Source organism: Taudactylus pleione, unplaced genomic scaffold (genome assembly GCF_031769625.1).
Source record: "Taudactylus pleione unplaced genomic scaffold, aTauple2 ptg000085l, whole genome shotgun sequence".
Classification (NCBI taxonomy): domain Eukaryota; kingdom Metazoa; phylum Chordata; class Amphibia; order Anura; family Myobatrachidae; genus Taudactylus; species Taudactylus pleione.
Window position 1 is genome coordinate 4,643,168 of NW_028284487.1, and position 15,806 is coordinate 4,658,973.

The following is a 15,806-nucleotide window of genomic DNA, read 5'->3' on the forward strand; positions in this document are numbered from 1 at the left end:
CTATTAATATAGCAGCTACCAAATAGAAATTGCAACAGGTTTTAAATGACAATCGTGAAATGAAAAGCAATTATTTTTCCACAGAAGCTCATCACAAAATCAACGTGCAGGTAGTTGTGGCCGAGTGGTTAAGGCAATGGACTCAAAATCCATTGGCGTTTCCCCACGCAGGTTCAAATCCTGCCAGCTGCGTCTTGCTTTTCAAACTTATTTATAAACACAATATGCATTTAAGATGTAGAAAAGCAAAATATGTTATGTTGAACAATGTAACTGTCTCATCCTAAATCACCTTCACCTGCATCTTATTTCACAATGGACTGCTTTTTGAAGCACGTGATCTCAGACAGTGAGGCTCTTCCTGCATTTTAGGAACATGTCATCAAACCATCTCCAATTTGTTTTTACTGTTTCATGATGTAATGGTTATTTATGTGCAGATCTGAGTTAAAATTTGTTTTGTTAATAACAACTAAACTTTTAATTAACAAATCAGCAGCACTAGGAAGAAATGTGCATATCAGATACTTTCAAATATCACAAAACTGTAGTGCTATCTGTGGAATTACAGTGAATGTATTGCAATTATTTCCATCAGCCACTTTGTAAGATACATAGCAAAGTTTATTTGTTCATTCCAGAACATATTATCATCTTCATCATAATCAACAATTGCCACCAAGCTCAGGAAATCTTTCCCATCTTAAAGTTAATCTTAAATATATCTCTATAACACTGACATGAGCTGTTTCTTTTTAAAACATAAACAGTAATTGAAAAATTTAAATCAATATTTTTTGGAAACCATCATACTCACCATTGTATCCTAATCCTGATTTAATCCTAGTTTGCAGCCTTGATGTTATGAACTAATTATTTCACATATACATTTACAGAATCCTATGATGTGCCTTTCACAATATCCATACTGCCACTAAAGAATGCAAAATTTGATCTTGAGAGATCTGCAGAGATGTAATGAATGATGAGAGAAAATGCATGTTAATAAACAAATTTATGATTGTGCAGTGGCAGGTGTGCTAATTCTACATTAAATAAGCATGGGACCAATGAAATAAACAGAACGATAATAAATTATTTTGTACTCCAGGTAATGTCGGGTAGTGGTATAGAAGTAGTTGTGGCCAAGTGGTTAAGGCGATGGACTTGAAATCCATTGGAGTTTCCCTGCTACGTCTTGCTTTTCGAGCATGTAAAAAACAAAGATCATACTTCCTTGACTCCTTTATTTTCTAGGAAACTATACTAGCTATTATATTTCACATAGTTTGTCTATTAATATAGCAGCCACCAAATAGAAATTGCAACAGGTTTTAAATGACAATCATGAAATGGAAAGCAATTATTTTTCCACTGAAGCTCATCACAAAATCAACGTGCAGGTAGTTGTGGCTGAGTGTTAAAGGCGATGGACTCGAAATCCATTGGAGTTTGCCCGCGCAGGTTCAAATCCTGCCAGCTACGTTTTGCTTTTCAAACTTATTTATAAACACAATATGCATTTAAGATGTAGAAAAGCAAAATATGTTATGTTGAACAATGTAACTGCCTCATCCTAAATCACCTTCACCTGCATCTTATTTCACAATGGACTGCTTTTTGAAGCACGTGATCTCAGACAGTGAGGCTCTTCCTGCATTTTAGGAACATGTCATCAAACCATCTCCAATTTGTTTTTACTGTTTCATGATGTAATGGTTATTTATGTGCAGATCTGAGTTAAAATTTGTTTTGTTAATAACAACTAAACTTTTAATTAACAAATCAGCAGCACTAGGAAGAAATGTGCATATCAGATACTTTCAAATATCACAAAACTGTAGTGCTATCTGTGGAATTACAGTGAATGTATTGCAATTATTTCCATCAGCCACTTTGTAAGATACATAGCAAAGTTTATTTGTTCATTCCAGAACATATTATCATCTTCATCATAATCAACAATTGCCACCAAGCTCAGGAAATCTTTCCCATCTTAAAGTTAATCTTAAATATATCTCTATAACACTGACATGAGCTGTTTCTTTTTAAAACATAAACAGTAATTGAAAAATTTAAATCAATATTTTTTGGAAACCATCATACTCACCATTGTATCCTAATCCTGATTTAATCCTAGTTTGCAGCCTTGATGTTATGAACTAATTATTTCACATATACATTTACAGAATCCTATGATGTGCCTTTCACAATATCCATACTGCCACTAAAGAATGCAAAATTTGATCTTGAGAGATCTGCAGAGATGTAATGAATGATGAGAGAAAATGCATGTTAATAAACAAATTTATGATTGTGCAGTGGCAGGTGTGCTAATTCTACATTAAATAAGCATGGGACCAATGAAATAAACAGAACGATAATAAATTATTTTGTACTCCAGGTAATGTCGGGTAGTGGTATAGAAGTAGTTGTGGCCAAGTGGTTAAGGCGATGGACTTGAAATCCATTGGAGTTTCCCTGCTACGTCTTGCTTTTCGAGCATGTAAAAAACAAAGATCATACTTCCTTGACTCCTTTATTTTCTAGGAAACTATACTAGCTATTATATTTCACATAGTTTGTCTATTAATATAGCAGCCACCAAATAGAAATTGCAACAGGTTTTAAATGACAATCATGAAATGGAAAGCAATTATTTTTCCACTGAAGCTCATCACAAAATCAACGTGCAGGTAGTTGTGGCTGAGTGTTAAAGGCGATGGACTCGAAATCCATTGGAGTTTGCCCGCGCAGGTTCAAATCCTGCCAGCTACGTTTTGCTTTTCAAACTTATTTATAAACACAATATGCATTTAAGATGTAGAAAAGCAAAATATGTTATGTTGAACAATGTAACTGTCTCATCCTAAATCACCTTCACCTGCATCCTATTTCACAATGGACTGCTTTTTGAAGCATGTGATCTCAGACAGTGAGGCTCTTCCTGCATTTTAGGAACATGTCATCAAACCATCTCCAATTTTTTGTTACTGTTTCATGATGTAATGGTTATTTATGTGTAGATCTGAGTTAAAATTTGTTTTGTTAATAACAACTAAACTTTTAATTAACAAATCAGCAGCACTAGGAAGAAATGTGCATATCAGAAACTTTCAAATATCACAAAACTGTAGTGCTATCTGTGGAATTACAGTGAATGTATTGCAATTATTTCCATCAGCCACTTTGTAAGATACATAACAAAGTTTATTTGTTCATTCCAGAACATATTATCATCTTCATCATAATCAACAATTGCCACCAAGCTCAGGAAATCTTTCCCATCTTAAAGTTAATCTTAAATATATCTCTATAACACTGACATGAGCTGTTTCTTTTTAAAACATAAACAGTAATTGAAAAATTTAAATCAATATTTTTTGGAAACCATCATACTCACCATTGTATCCTAATCCTGATTTAATCCTAGTTTACAGCCTTGATGTTATGAACTAATTATTTCACATATACATTTGCAGAATCCTATGATGTGCCTTTCACAATATCCATACTGCCACTAAAGAATGCAAAATTTGATCTTGAGAGATCTGCAGAGATGTAATGAATGATGAGAGAAAATGCATGTTAATAAACAAATTTATGATTGTGCAGTGGCAGGTGTGCTAATTCTACATTAAATAAGCATGGGACCAATGAAATAAACAGAACGATAATAAATTATTTTGTACTCCAGGTAATGTCGGGTAGTGGTTTAGAAGTAGTTGTGGCCAAGTGGTTAAGGCGATGGACTTGAAATCCATTGGGGTTTCCCCACGCAGGTTCAAATCCTGCCAGCTACGTCTTGCTTTTTGAGCATGTAAAAAACAAAGATCATACTTCCTTGACTCCTTTATTTTCTAGGAAACTATACTAGCTATTATATTTCACATAGTTTGTCTATTAATATAGCAGCCACCAAATAGAAATTGCAACAGGTTTTAAATGACAATCATGAAATGCAAAGCAATTATTTTTCCACAGAAGCTCATCACAAAATCAACGTGCAGGTAGTTGTGGCCGAGTGGTTAAGGCGATGGACTCGCGCAGGTTCAAATCCTGCCAGCTACGTCTTGCTTTTCGAGCATGTCAAAAACAAAGATCATACTTCCTTGACTCCTTTATTTACTAGGAAACTATACTAGCTATTATATTTCACATAGTTTGTCTATTAATATAGCAGCTACCAAATAGAAATTGCAACAGGTTTTAAATGACAATCGTGAAATGAAAAGCAATTATTTTTCCACAGAAGCTCATCACAAAATCAACGTGCAGGTAGTTGTGGCCGAGTGGTTAAGGCAATGGACTCGAAATCCATTGGCGTTTCCCCATGCAGGTTCAAATCCTGCCAGCTGCGTCTTGCTTTTCAAACTTATTTATAAACACAATATGCATTTAAGATGTAGAAAAGCAAAATATGTTATGTTGAACAATGTAACTGTCTCATCCTAAATCACCTTCACCTGCATCTTATTTCACAATGGACTGCTTTTTGAAGCATGTGATCTCAGACAGTGAGGCTCTTCCTGCATTTTAGGAACATGTCATCAAACCATCTCCAATTTGTTTTTACTGTTTCATGATGTAATGGTTATTTATGTGCAGATCTGAGTTAAAATTTGTTTTGTTAATAACAACTAAACTTTTAATTAACAAATCAGCAGCACTAGGAAGAAATGTGCATATCAGATACTTTCAAATATCACAAAACTGTAGTGCTATCTGTGGAATTACAGTGAATGTATTGCAATTATTTCCATCAGCCACTTTGTAAGATACATAGCAAAGTTTATTTGTTCATTCCAGAACATATTATCATCTTCATCATAATCAACAATTGCCACCAAGCTCAGGAAATCTTTCCCATCTTAAAGTTAATCTTAAATATATCTCTATAACACTGACATGAGCTGTTTCTTTTTAAAACATAAACAGTAATTGAAAAATTTAAATCAATATTTTTTGGAAACCATCATACTCACCATTGTATCCTAATCCTGATTTAATCCTAGTTTGCAGCCTTGATGTTATGAACTAATTATTTCACATATACATTTACAGAATCCTATGATGTGCCTTTCACAATATCCATACTGCCACTAAAGAATGCAAAATTTGATCTTGAGAGATCTGCAGAGATGTAATGAATGATGAGAGAAAATGCATGTTAATAAACAAATTTATGATTGTGCAGTGGCAGGTGTGCTAATTCTACATTAAATAAGCATGGGACCATGAAATAAACAGAACGATAATAAATTATTTTGTACTCCAGGTAATGTCGGGTAGTGGTATAGAAGTAGTTGTGGCCAAGTGGTTAAGGCGATGGACTTGAAATCCATTGGAGTTTCCCTGCTACGTCTTGCTTTTCGAGCATGTAAAAAACAAAGATCATACTTCCTTGACTCCTTTATTTTCTAGGAAACTATACTAGCTATTATATTTCACATAGTTTGTCTATTAATATAGCAGCCACCAAATAGAAATTGCAACAGGTTTTAAATGACAATCATGAAATGGAAAGCAATTATTTTTCCACTGAAGCTCATCACAAAATCAACGTGCAGGTAGTTGTGGCTGAGTGTTAAAGGCGATGGACTCGAAATCCATTGGAGTTTGCCCGCGCAGGTTCAAATCCTGCCAGCTACGTTTTGCTTTTCAAACTTATTTATAAACACAATATGCATTTAAGATGTAGAAAAGCAAAATATGTTATGTTGAACAATGTAACTGTCTCATCCTAAATCACCTTCACCTGCTTCCTATTTCACAATGGACTGCTTTTTGAAGCATGTGATCTCAGACAGTGAGGCTCTTCCTGCATTTTAGGAACATGTCATCAAACCATCTCCAATTTTTTTTACTGTTTCATGATGTAATGGTTATTTATGTGTAGATCTGAGTTAAAATTTGTTTTGTTAATAACAACTAAACTTTTAATTAACAAATCAGCAGCACTAGGAAGAAATGTGCATATCAGAAACTTTCAAATATCACAAAACTGTAGTGCTATCTGTGGAATTACAGTGAATGTATTGCAATTATTTCCATCAGCCACTTTGTAAGATACATAGCAAAGTTTATTTGTTCATTCCAGAACATATTATCATCTTCATCATAATCAACAATTGCCACCAAGCTCAGGAAATCTTTCCCATCTTAAAGTTAATCTTAAATATATCTCTATAACACTGACATGAGCTGTTTCTTTTTAAAACATAAACAGTAATTGAAAAATTTAAATCAATATTTTTTGGAAACCATCATACTCACCATTGTATCCTAATCCTGATTTAATCCTAGTTTGCAGCCTTGATGTTATGAACTAATTATTTCACATATACATTTACAGAATCCTATGATGTGCCTTTCACAATATCCATACTGCCACTAAAGAATGCAAAATTTGATCTTGAGAGATCTGCAGAGATGTAATGAATGATGAGAGAAAATGCATGTTAATAAACAAATTTATGATTGTGCAGTGGCAGGTGTGCTAATTCTACATTAAATAAGCATGGGACCAATGAAATAAACAGAACGATAATAAATTATTTTGTACTCCAGGTAATGTCGGGTAGTGGTATAGAAGTAGTTGTGGCCAAGTGGTTAAGGCGATGGACTTGAAATCCATTGGAGTTTCCCTGCTACGTCTTGCTTTTCGAGCATGTAAAAAACAAAGATCATACTTCCTTGACTCCTTTATTTTCTAGGAAACTATACTAGCTATTATATTTCACATAGTTTGTCTATTAATATAGCAGCCACCAAATAGAAATTGCAACAGGTTTTAAATGACAATCATGAAATGGAAAGCAATTATTTTTCCACTGAAGCTCATCACAAAATCAACGTGCAGGTAGTTGTGGCTGAGTGTTAAAGGCGATGGACTCGAAATCCATTGGAGTTTGCCCGCGCAGGTTCAAATCCTGCCAGCTACGTTTTGCTTTTCAAACTTATTTATAAACACAATATGCATTTAAGATGTAGAAAAGCAAAATATGTTATGTTGAACAATGTAACTGTCTCATCCTAAATCACCTTCACCTGCATCCTATTTCACAATGGACTGCTTTTTGAAGCATGTGATCTCAGACAGTGAGGCTCTTCCTGCATTTTAGGAACATGTCATCAAACCATCTCCAATTTTTTGTTACTGTTTCATGATGTAATGGTTATTTATGTGTAGATCTGAGTTAAAATTTGTTTTGTTAATAACAACTAAACTTTTAATTAACAAATCAGCAGCACTAGGAAGAAATGTGCATATCAGAAACTTTCAAATATCACAAAACTGTAGTGCTATCTGTGGAATTACAGTGAATGTATTGCAATTATTTCCATCAGCCACTTTGTAAGATACATAACAAAGTTTATTTGTTCATTCCAGAACATATTATCATCTTCATCATAATCAACAATTGCCACCAAGCTCAGGAAATCTTTCCCATCTTAAAGTTAATCTTAAATATATCTCTATAACACTGACATGAGCTGTTTCTTTTTAAAACATAAACAGTAATTGAAAAATTTAAATCAATATTTTTTGGAAACCATCATACTCACCATTGTATCCTAATCCTGATTTAATCCTAGTTTACAGCCTTGATGTTATGAACTAATTATTTCACATATACATTTGCAGAATCCTATGATGTGCCTTTCACAATATCCATACTGCCACTAAAGAATGCAAAATTTGATCTTGAGAGATCTGCAGAGATGTAATGAATGATGAGAGAAAATGCATGTTAATAAACAAATTTATGATTGTGCAGTGGCAGGTGTTCTAATTCTACATTAAATAAGCATGGGACCAATGAAATAAACAGAACGATAATAAATTATTTTGTACTCCAGGTAATGTCGGGTAGTGGTTTAGAAGTAGTTGTGGCCAAGTGGTTAAGGCGATGGACTTGAAATCCATTGGGGTTTCCCCACGCAGGTTCAAATCCTGCCAGCTACGTCTTGCTTTTTGAGCATGTAAAAAACAAAGATCATACTTCCTTGACTCCTTTATTTTCTAGGAAACTATACTAGCTATTATATTTCACATAGTTTGTCTATTAATATAGCAGCCACCAAATAGAAATTGCAACAGGTTTTAAATGACAATCATGAAATGCAAAGCAATTATTTTTCCACAGAAGCTCATCACAAAATCAACGTGCAGTTAGTTGTGGCCGAGTGGTTAAGGCGATGGACTCGCGCAGGTTCAAATCCTGCCAGCTACGTCTTGCTTTTCGAGCATGTCAAAAACAAAGATCATACTTCCTTGACTCCTTTATTTACTAGGAAACTATACTAGCTATTATATTTCACATAGTTTGTCTATTAATATAGCAGCTACCAAATAGAAATTGCAACAGGTTTTAAATGACAATCGTGAAATGAAAAGCAATTATTTTTCCACAGAAGCTCATCATAAAATCAACGTGCAGGTAGTTGTGGCCGAGTGGTTAAGGCAATGGACTCAAAATCCATTGGCGTTTCCCCACGCAGGTTCAAATCCTGCCAGCTGCGTCTTGCTTTTCAAACTTATTTATAAACACAATATGCATTTAAGATGTAGAAAAGCAAAATATGTTATGTTGAACAATGTAACTGTCTCATCCTAAATCACCTTCACCTGCATCTTATTTCACAATGGACTGCTTTTTGAAGCACGTGATCTCAGACAGTGAGGCTCTTCCTGCATTTTAGGAACATGTCATCAAACCATCTCCAATTTGTTTTTACTGTTTCATGATGTAATGGTTATTTATGTGCAGATCTGAGTTAAAATTTGTTTTGTTAATAACAACTAAACTTTTAATTAACAAATCAGCAGCACTAGGAAGAAATGTGCATATCAGATACTTTCAAATATCACAAAACTGTAGTGCTATCTGTGGAATTACAGTGAATGTATTGCAATTATTTCCATCAGCCACTTTGTAAGATACATAGCAAAGTTTATTTGTTCATTCCAGAACATATTATCATCTTCATCATAATCAACAATTGCCACCAAGCTCAGGAAATCTTTCCCATCTTAAAGTTAATCTTAAATATATCTCTATAACACTGACATGAGCTGTTTCTTTTTAAAACATAAACAGTAATTGAAAAATTTAAATCAATATTTTTTGGAAACCATCATACTCACCATTGTATCCTAATCCTGATTTAATCCTAGTTTGCAGCCTTGATGTTATGAACTAATTATTTCACATATACATTTACAGAATCCTATGATGTGCCTTTCACAATATCCATACTGCCACTAAAGAATGCAAAATTTGATCTTGAGAGATCTGCAGAGATGTAATGAATGATGAGAGAAAATGCATGTTAATAAACAAATTTATGATTGTGCAGTGGCAGGTGTGCTAATTCTACATTAAATAAGCATGGGACCAATGAAATAAACAGAACGATAATAAATTATTTTGTACTCCAGGTAATGTCGGGTAGTGGTATAGAAGTAGTTGTGGCCAAGTGGTTAAGGCGATGGACTTGAAATCCATTGGAGTTTCCCTGCTACGTCTTGCTTTTCGAGCATGTAAAAAACAAAGATCATACTTCCTTGACTCCTTTATTTTCTAGGAAACTATACTAGCTATTATATTTCACATAGTTTGTCTATTAATATAGCAGCCACCAAATAGAAATTGCAACAGGTTTTAAATGACAATCATGAAATGGAAAGCAATTATTTTTCCACTGAAGCTCATCACAAAATCAACGTGCAGGTAGTTGTGGCTGAGTGTTAAAGGCGATGGACTCGAAATCCATTGGAGTTTGCCCGCGCAGGTTCAAATCCTGCCAGCTACGTTTTGCTTTTCAAACTTATTTATAAACACAATATGCATTTAAGATGTAGAAAAGCAAAATATGTTATGTTGAACAATGTAACTGTCTCATCCTAAATCACCTTCACCTGCATCTTATTTCACAATGGACTGCTTTTTGAAGCACGTGATCTCAGACAGTGAGGCTCTTCCTGCATTTTAGGAACATGTCATCAAACCATCTCCAATTTGTTTTTACTGTTTCATGATGTAATGGTTATTTATGTGCAGATCTGAGTTAAAATTTGTTTTGTTAATAACAACTAAACTTTTAATTAACAAATCAGCAGCACTAGGAAGAAATGTGCATATCAGATACTTTCAAATATCACAAAACTGTAGTGCTATCTGTGGAATTACAGTGAATGTATTGCAATTATTTCCATCAGCCACTTTGTAAGATACATAGCAAAGTTTATTTGTTCATTCCAGAACATATTATCATCTTCATCATAATCAACAATTGCCACCAAGCTCAGGAAATCTTTCCCATCTTAAAGTTAATCTTAAATATATCTCTATAACACTGACATGAGCTGTTTCTTTTTAAAACATAAACAGTAATTGAAAAATTTAAATCAATATTTTTTGGAAACCATCATACTCACCATTGTATCCTAATCCTGATTTAATCCTAGTTTGCAGCCTTGATGTTATGAACTAATTATTTCACATATACATTTACAGAATCCTATGATGTGCCTTTCACAATATCCATACTGCCACTAAAGAATGCAAAATTTGATCTTGAGAGATCTGCAGAGATGTAATGAATGATGAGAGAAAATGCATGTTAATAAACAAATTTATGATTGTGCAGTGGCAGGTGTGCTAATTCTACATTAAATAAGCATGGGACCAATGAAATAAACAGAACGATAATAAATTATTTTGTACTCCAGGTAATGTCGGGTAGTGGTATAGAAGTAGTTGTGGCCAAGTGGTTAAGGCGATGGACTTGAAATCCATTGGAGTTTCCCTGCTACGTCTTGCTTTTCGAGCATGTAAAAAACAAAGATCATACTTCCTTGACTCCTTTATTTTCTAGGAAACTATACTAGCTATTATATTTCACATAGTTTGTCTATTAATATAGCAGCCACCAAATAGAAATTGCAACAGGTTTTAAATGACAATCATGAAATGGAAAGCAATTATTTTTCCACTGAAGCTCATCACAAAATCAACGTGCAGGTAGTTGTGGCTGAGTGTTAAAGGCGATGGACTCGAAATCCATTGGAGTTTGCCCGCGCAGGTTCAAATCCTGCCAGCTACGTTTTGCTTTTCAAACTTATTTATAAACACAATATGCATTTAAGATGTAGAAAAGCAAAATATGTTATGTTGAACAATGTAACTGTCTCATCCTAAATCACCTTCACCTGCATCCTATTTCACAATGGACTGCTTTTTGAAGCATGTGATCTCAGACAGTGAGGCTCTTCCTGCATTTTAGGAACATGTCATCAAACCATCTCCAATTTTTTGTTACTGTTTCATGATGTAATGGTTATTTATGTGTAGATCTGAGTTAAAATTTGTTTTGTTAATAACAACTAAACTTTTAATTAACAAATCAGCAGCACTAGGAAGAAATGTGCATATCAGAAACTTTCAAATATCACAAAACTGTAGTGCTATCTGTGGAATTACAGTGAATGTATTGCAATTATTTCCATCAGCCACTTTGTAAGATACATAACAAAGTTTATTTGTTCATTCCAGAACATATTATCATCTTCATCATAATCAACAATTGCCACCAAGCTCAGGAAATCTTTCCCATCTTAAAGTTAATCTTAAATATATCTCTATAACACTGACATGAGCTGTTTCTTTTTAAAACATAAACAGTAATTGAAAAATTTAAATCAATATTTTTTGGAAACCATCATACTCACCATTGTATCCTAATCCTGATTTAATCCTAGTTTACAGCCTTGATGTTATGAACTAATTATTTCACATATACATTTGCAGAATCCTATGATGTGCCTTTCACAATATCCATACTGCCACTAAAGAATGCAAAATTTGATCTTGAGAGATCTGCAGAGATGTAATGAATGATGAGAGAAAATGCATGTTAATAAACAAATTTATGATTGTGCAGTGGCAGGTGTGCTAATTCTACATTAAATAAGCATGGGACCAATGAAATAAACAGAACGATAATAAATTATTTTGTACTCCAGGTAATGTCGGGTAGTGGTTTAGAAGTAGTTGTGGCCAAGTGGTTAAGGCGATGGACTTGAAATCCATTGGGGTTTCCCCACGCAGGTTCAAATCCTGCCAGCTACGTCTTGCTTTTTGAGCATGTAAAAAACAAAGATCATACTTCCTTGACTCCTTTATTTTCTAGGAAACTATACTAGCTATTATATTTCACATAGTTTGTCTATTAATATAGCAGCCACCAAATAGAAATTGCAACAGGTTTTAAATGACAATCATGAAATGCAAAGCAATTATTTTTCCACAGAAGCTCATCACAAAATCAACGTGCAGGTAGTTGTGGCCGAGTGGTTAAGGCGATGGACTCGCGCAGGTTCAAATCCTGCCAGCTACGTCTTGCTTTTCGAGCATGTCAAAAACAAAGATCATACTTCCTTGACTCCTTTATTTACTAGGAAACTATACTAGCTATTATATTTCACATAGTTTGTCTATTAATATAGCAGCTACCAAATAGAAATTGCAACAGGTTTTAAATGACAATCGTGAAATGAAAAGCAATTATTTTTCCACAGAAGCTCATCACAAAATCAACGTGCAGGTAGTTGTGGCCGAGTGGTTAAGGCAATGGACTCGAAATCCATTGGCGTTTCCCCACGCAGGTTCAAATCCTGCCAGCTGCGTCTTGCTTTTCAAACTTATTTATAAACACAATATGCATTTAAGATGTAGAAAAGAAAAATATGTTATGTTGAACAATGTAACTGTCTCATCCTAAATCACCTTCACCTGCATCTTATTTCACAATGGACTGCTTTTTGAAGCATGTGATCTCAGACAGTGAGGCTCTTCCTGCATTTTAGGAACATGTCATCAAACCATCTCCAATTTGTTTTTACTGTTTCATGATGTAATGGTTATTTATGTGCAGATCTGAGTTAAAATTTGTTTTGTTAATAACAACTAAACTTTTAATTAACAAATCAGCAGCACTAGGAAGAAATGTGCATATCAGATACTTTCAAATATCACAAAACTGTAGTGCTATCTGTGGAATTACAGTGAATGTATTGCAATTATTTCCATCAGCCACTTTGTAAGATACATAGCAAAGTTTATTTGTTCATTCCAGAACATATTATCATCTTCATCATAATCAACAATTGCCACCAAGCTCAGGAAATCTTTCCCATCTTAAAGTTAATCTTAAATATATCTCTATAACACTGACATGAGCTGTTTCTTTTTAAAACATAAACAGTAATTGAAAAATTTAAATCAATATTTTTTGGAAACCATCATACTCACCATTGTATCCTAATCCTGATTTAATCCTAGTTTGCAGCCTTGATGTTATGAACTAATTATTTCACATATACATTTACAGAATCCTATGATGTGCCTTTCACAATATCCATACTGCCACTAAAGAATGCAAAATTTGATCTTGAGAGATCTGCAGAGATGTAATGAATGATGAGAGAAAATGCATGTTAATAAACAAATTTATGATTGTGCAGTGGCAGGTGTGCTAATTCTACATTAAATAAGCATGGGACCATGAAATAAACAGAACGATAATAAATTATTTTGTACTCCAGGTAATGTCGGGTAGTGGTATAGAAGTAGTTGTGGCCAAGTGGTTAAGGCGATGGACTTGAAATCCATTGGAGTTTCCCTGCTACGTCTTGCTTTTCGAGCATGTAAAAAACAAAGATCATACTTCCTTGACTCCTTTATTTTCTAGGAAACTATACTAGCTATTATATTTCACATAGTTTGTCTATTAATATAGCAGCCACCAAATAGAAATTGCAACAGGTTTTAAATGACAATCATGAAATGGAAAGCAATTATTTTTCCACTGAAGCTCATCACAAAATCAACGTGCAGGTAGTTGTGGCTGAGTGTTAAAGGCGATGGACTCGAAATCCATTGGAGTTTGCCCGCGCAGGTTCAAATCCTGCCAGCTACGTTTTGCTTTTCAAACTTATTTATAAACACAATATGCATTTAAGATGTAGAAAAGCAAAATATGTTATGTTGAACAATGTAACTGTCTCATCCTAAATCACCTTCACCTGCTTCCTATTTCACAATGGACTGCTTTTTGAAGCATGTGATCTCAGACAGTGAGGCTCTTCCTGCATTTTAGGAACATGTCATCAAACCATCTCCAATTTTTTTTACTGTTTCATGATGTAATGGTTATTTATGTGTAGATCTGAGTTAAAATTTGTTTTGTTAATAACAACTAAACTTTTAATTAACAAATCAGCAGCACTAGGAAGAAATGTGCATATCAGAAACTTTCAAATATCACAAAACTGTAGTGCTATCTGTGGAATTACAGTGAATGTATTGCAATTATTTCCATCAGCCACTTTGTAAGATACATAGCAAAGTTTATTTGTTCATTCCAGAACATATTATCATCTTCATCATAATCAACAATTGCCACCAAGCTCAGGAAATCTTTCCCATCTTAAAGTTAATCTTAAATATATCTCTATAACACTGACATGAGCTGTTTCTTTTTAAAACATAAACAGTAATTGAAAAATTTAAATCAATATTTTTTGGAAACCATCATACTCACCATTGTATCCTAATCCTGATTTAATCCTAGTTTGCAGCCTTGATGTTATGAACTAATTATTTCACATATACATTTACAGAATCCTATGATGTGCCTTTCACAATATCCATACTGCCACTAAAGAATGCAAAATTTGATCTTGAGAGATCTGCAGAGATGTAATGAATGATGAGAGAAAATGCATGTTAATAAACAAATTTATGATTGTGCAGTGGCAGGTGTGCTAATACTACATTAAATAAGCATGGGACCAATGAAATAAACAGAACGATAATAAATTATTTTGTACTCCAGGTAATGTCGGGTAGTGGTTTAGAAGTAGTTGTAGCCAAGTGGTTAAGGCGATGGACTTGAAATCCATTGGGGTTTCCCCACGCAGGTTCAAATCCTGCCAGCTACGTCTTGCTTTTTGAGCATGTAAAAAACAAAGATCATACTTCCTTGACTCCTTTATTTTCTAGGAAACTATACTAGCTATTATATTTCACATAGTTTGTCTATTAATATAGCAGCCACCAAATAGAAATTGCAACAGGTTTTAAATGACAATCATGAAATGCAAAGCAATTATTTTTCCACAGAAGCTCATCACAAAATCAACGTGCAGGTAGTTGTGGCCGAGTGGTTAAGGCGATGGACTCGCGCAGGTTCAAATCCTGCCAGCTACGTCTTGCTTTTCGAGCATGTCAAAAACAAAGATCATACTTCCTTGACTCCTTTATTTACTAGGAAACTATACTAGCTATTATATTTCACATAGTTTGTCTATTAATATAGCAGCTACCAAATAGAAATTGCAACAGGTTTTAAATGACAATCGTGAAATGAAAAGCAATTATTTTTCCACAGAAGCTCATCACAAAATCAACGTGCAGGTAGTTGTGGCCGAGTGGTTAAGGCAATGGACTCGAAATCCATTGGCGTTTCCCCACGCAGGTTCAAATCCTGCCAGCTACGTCTTGCTTTTCAAACTTATTTATAAACACAATATGCATTTAAGATGTAGAAAAGCAAAATATGTTATGTTGAACAATGTAACTGTCTCATCCTAAATCACCTTCACCTGCATCTTATTTCACAATGGACTGCTTTTTGAAGCACGTGATCTCAGACAGTGAGGCTCTTCCTGCATTTTAGGAACATGTCATCAAACCATCTCCAATTTGTTTTTACTGTTTCATGATGTAATGGTTATT

General features: G+C 34.1%; 16 non-coding genes across 16 annotated transcripts; all 16 read left to right on the forward strand.

The window, feature by feature from the left end:
• The first annotated feature begins 110 nt into the window (after positions 1-110).
• On the forward strand, positions 111-192 carry TRNAL-CAA (transfer RNA leucine (anticodon CAA)). The gene has a single exon. It is a non-coding gene; the product is annotated as a tRNA-Leu (tRNA).
• Positions 193-1,403: 1,211 nt separating this feature from the next.
• On the forward strand, positions 1,404-1,485 carry TRNAS-CGA (transfer RNA serine (anticodon CGA)). Its single transcript has one exon. It is a non-coding gene; the product is annotated as a tRNA-Ser (tRNA).
• Positions 1,486-2,696: 1,211 nt separating this feature from the next.
• TRNAS-CGA (transfer RNA serine (anticodon CGA)) lies at positions 2,697-2,778 on the forward strand. Its single transcript has one exon. It is a non-coding gene; the product is annotated as a tRNA-Ser (tRNA).
• A 943-nt stretch (positions 2,779-3,721) lies between these two features.
• TRNAS-UGA (transfer RNA serine (anticodon UGA)) lies at positions 3,722-3,803 on the forward strand. The gene has a single exon. It is a non-coding gene; the product is annotated as a tRNA-Ser (tRNA).
• Positions 3,804-4,278: 475 nt separating this feature from the next.
• On the forward strand, positions 4,279-4,360 carry TRNAS-CGA (transfer RNA serine (anticodon CGA)). Its single transcript has one exon. It is a non-coding gene; the product is annotated as a tRNA-Ser (tRNA).
• Positions 4,361-5,570: 1,210 nt separating this feature from the next.
• Positions 5,571-5,652, forward strand: TRNAS-CGA (transfer RNA serine (anticodon CGA)). Its single transcript has one exon. It is a non-coding gene; the product is annotated as a tRNA-Ser (tRNA).
• Positions 5,653-6,862: 1,210 nt separating this feature from the next.
• TRNAS-CGA (transfer RNA serine (anticodon CGA)) lies at positions 6,863-6,944 on the forward strand. The gene has a single exon. It is a non-coding gene; the product is annotated as a tRNA-Ser (tRNA).
• Positions 6,945-7,887: 943 nt separating this feature from the next.
• Positions 7,888-7,969, forward strand: TRNAS-UGA (transfer RNA serine (anticodon UGA)). Its single transcript has one exon. It is a non-coding gene; the product is annotated as a tRNA-Ser (tRNA).
• A 475-nt stretch (positions 7,970-8,444) lies between these two features.
• On the forward strand, positions 8,445-8,526 carry TRNAL-CAA (transfer RNA leucine (anticodon CAA)). Its single transcript has one exon. It is a non-coding gene; the product is annotated as a tRNA-Leu (tRNA).
• Positions 8,527-9,737: 1,211 nt separating this feature from the next.
• TRNAS-CGA (transfer RNA serine (anticodon CGA)) lies at positions 9,738-9,819 on the forward strand. Its single transcript has one exon. It is a non-coding gene; the product is annotated as a tRNA-Ser (tRNA).
• Positions 9,820-11,030: 1,211 nt separating this feature from the next.
• Positions 11,031-11,112, forward strand: TRNAS-CGA (transfer RNA serine (anticodon CGA)). Its single transcript has one exon. It is a non-coding gene; the product is annotated as a tRNA-Ser (tRNA).
• Positions 11,113-12,055: 943 nt separating this feature from the next.
• TRNAS-UGA (transfer RNA serine (anticodon UGA)) lies at positions 12,056-12,137 on the forward strand. The gene has a single exon. It is a non-coding gene; the product is annotated as a tRNA-Ser (tRNA).
• A 475-nt stretch (positions 12,138-12,612) lies between these two features.
• TRNAS-CGA (transfer RNA serine (anticodon CGA)) lies at positions 12,613-12,694 on the forward strand. The gene has a single exon. It is a non-coding gene; the product is annotated as a tRNA-Ser (tRNA).
• A 1,210-nt stretch (positions 12,695-13,904) lies between these two features.
• TRNAS-CGA (transfer RNA serine (anticodon CGA)) lies at positions 13,905-13,986 on the forward strand. Its single transcript has one exon. It is a non-coding gene; the product is annotated as a tRNA-Ser (tRNA).
• A 942-nt stretch (positions 13,987-14,928) lies between these two features.
• On the forward strand, positions 14,929-15,010 carry TRNAS-UGA (transfer RNA serine (anticodon UGA)). Its single transcript has one exon. It is a non-coding gene; the product is annotated as a tRNA-Ser (tRNA).
• Positions 15,011-15,485: 475 nt separating this feature from the next.
• Positions 15,486-15,567, forward strand: TRNAS-CGA (transfer RNA serine (anticodon CGA)). The gene has a single exon. It is a non-coding gene; the product is annotated as a tRNA-Ser (tRNA).
• Positions 15,568-15,806: the final 239 nt, after the last annotated feature.